Raw genomic sequence first — 3,231 nt, 5'->3', positions numbered from 1 at the left:
TTTCCTTCACCAGGAAGGAGATGGTCCTGACATACCTTCAGATTAGTGGGTTCCTGGGAGTTTTGCTCTGTATTCTTGAAATTCATTTTCCACATATTTGCACATTTTCCCAAGGCATCCAGGGAAGCTACTAGTATCTGTTTTCCTCTGCCCTCTCACATGATATTAACAATGTAACCGACCAACATGGGTGTCCTGTAGGATGGTAAGGCAGTTAAGATTCCTTTGAATTAGGCACAAAGAGAGAAAGTACCATTAGCAGTTTTGATCTGCTCTAGTAAGGAGATCACATCTTGAACTGCAGCTTCAAAGCCTCTATTTGATTAAGTGTACCAACATCCAATACTATTCTCCAAGACCTATTGGACTGTTTATTGGCCGAATGAGAGAATTAAATAGTGCTATTACAAGCATCAATGGGCTTAAACCTTTCAAGTTATTCATGGTGGCAAATATCTCTGCAGTTTCCTTAGGGCAATATACACTGTTTAATAGGTAGCCCTTACTTGGCTCAATAGTTGGGAAGCCAAAACGGAATTCTGCCATTTGTTGAGAGTACAGATCCTAAATAAACTCAGAAACAAAAGAAAGAAACTACAATATGCATTTGTTGTTATATGGTCAAATATGAGCATAATCAACTGAGAATTCCACTTATCATCTGACCCCATATGGCCTCATCCTGACAAATAAATTAAAATTGTGTGGTAGGTTCTCAGGAGGTAGTGTTAGCTCACTGTCCATATATAATCCCTCAAGAAATTTATTCATTATATCTATGATGTCATACTATTCAGACTGCATGAACAAAAAGTAGCTAGCCTATTGGAAATCTTGATTTTATCACACTCTCTAAAGAGGGGGAGATACATCCAAGAATTTTAAGGAGTTGGACCTATCAATAAAAATTTAGATGTCCAGTGGTCAGGAGCATTCCAGTATATTTCATCTGCTATGGGTGGAATTGTGCCCTCCCCCCCAATCCACATGTTGATGCCCTAAACCCCAGGACTTCAGATTATGACTGTATTTGGTGTTAGAGTCATGAAGGGGTAATTAAGTTAAAATGGGGCCATTAGGGTGGGCCCTAATCCAACCTGACAGGTGTCCTTATAAGAAGAGGAACTTTGGACACACAGAGAAACAGCAGGAATATGCATGCACAAAGGTAAAACTACGTGAAGACACAGGAAGAAGGTGGCCATCTGCAGGCTAAGGAGAGAGGCCATAGGAAAAGGAAAATAAACCTTCTGACACATCTGCCTTGTAGTTTTAACCTCCATAACTGTGAGAAAATAAGTTTCTGTTGTTTATGCCATCCAGTCTGTGGTATTTTGTTATGGCAGCCCAAGCAAACTAACACACAATCCAAAATAAAGGACAAATTACTGCAATTTGCACCTTCCACTAACAAGGAAGTACAATGCCTGACAGGCCTTTTCATATTCTCTTAGTAGCATATTCTACACCTGGGAAAACTGCACCAACCCATATGCTGGGTAACCCTAAAGACAGCGAGCTTTGATTTGGGCCCAGAACTGGTAAGGGGTGTATATCAAGTCCAAGCTGTGATGCAAGTGCATCTGCCACTTGGGATTTATGATCTGGCAGACATACGTTGTTGGAGATATTAGTGGTGGCAAAAAGATGCCATGTTGTGTTTGCTGAAAGACCCAGAGGGAGAATCACAAAACAGGCCCAGAGATTCTGGAACAAGATCAGAATTTAGCTGCATGAGATTCCATATAATATTATGTGCAATCAGAGATTTGCTTTACAGCAAAGGAAAAGGAGTGGTCACCCTCCAAAAGCTGCTGGCCTCCTAAACATTGGAATAACCTCTTAAAGACACAACTTAAATGCCAATTCAGAGGTGGCACTATATAAGAATAAGGTGCCATCCCCAGGACACAGTTTATATCTTGAATCAAAGATATTTATATGATGTTGGCCATCTGTAGAAAGAATACATGGATCTGGAAACCAAGAAATTCTTACCAACAGTCCTAGAGACCCAATCGTAAAATATTTACAGTCTGGTCCCTACAACTCTGGGTTTTGCAAGTTGAGAGGCCCTCAGTTCCAAATTATGACCATTTTTGCTTGGGGACACAGCAAGAGTACTTGGTACTTCCTTTCCCCATTTTAATAATAAATGTAGCAATCTAGGCCTGGTAAGGGAATGGTGATAAAGAGCTGAAACTCCTCATGAGTCGTGGTTTGCATCATGCCACCAGGTAAGTCATCAGTACCAGCAAAACTTCTATTTCAGAGAGAGAGAAATCTAGAATGGAGGGTGGAGGAGGAAACAATGAGTATCAGCTGTGACCTTGAGACCAGCTGGGGCACTGGGAGTTGTTCGCCCCACTAACATTCCTCTAAGCTTCCTCCGGGAAGAGAGGTCCACCAGAATCCTGGAGGAGCTGCATGTGAAACATCAATATATGAAGTGAAACTAAGCAGCACGAGGGGTGGACTCTGATGGTTTTGACTGGGATATTCCCAGATCCCTCTTTGAGGAAGGACTTGTTGATCCAACTACAATACTGTGTAAGCAAACATCCTTCAGCTGTCAACCCCTTCTGAGACTCCTTAGCTGCAGAGACCTGTCTCACGTAGGGTCATGCCCCTTCCCAGGATAGCCCACATTCAAAGAGTGATTAAAGCAGAAGTATACCAGTCTGGTCATCTTGGCACAGCTTGAGACAATCTGAATGGCTATTCTAGGTCTAGAACTCCTCATGGGGTTGGCTAAGATTGGGCCTGCATCACAGCTTAACTTCTCCCTTTGCCCAACCTTGCTTCCTTCCTCTCTTTTTTGCAGGTGTTGATCCAAAAGTCACTCTAACAAACATCCTGTATATCCATCTCAAAATCGGCTTCTGTAGAGCCCAGCCTCCAATAATTGCCTAACAATACTGAAGGGAAGGACATTTAGGGAAAATATTAAGTTTTACTTGCAAGAGAGAAAATGACTTCTTTAGGCATTTAAAGTATGCTTATAAGAAATTCTGAGCATTTTTTGAGTTACCTCTGTATTCTATATGCAACCAGAAAATATCACTGTTTTAATTATTAGGATCTTACCCTTTCTTTTTTTAATTTTTAATGAACACTTTATTGGAGTATAATTGTTTTACAATGGTGTGTTAGTTTCTGCTTTATAATAAAGTGAATCAGCTATATATATACATATGTCCCCATATCTCTTCCCTCTTGCATCTCTCTCCC

The sequence above is a fragment of the Physeter macrocephalus genome, chromosome 21, assembly GCF_002837175.3.
Source record: "Physeter macrocephalus isolate SW-GA chromosome 21, ASM283717v5, whole genome shotgun sequence".
Classification (NCBI taxonomy): domain Eukaryota; kingdom Metazoa; phylum Chordata; class Mammalia; order Artiodactyla; family Physeteridae; genus Physeter; species Physeter macrocephalus.
This window is presented reverse-complemented; position numbering follows the sequence as displayed.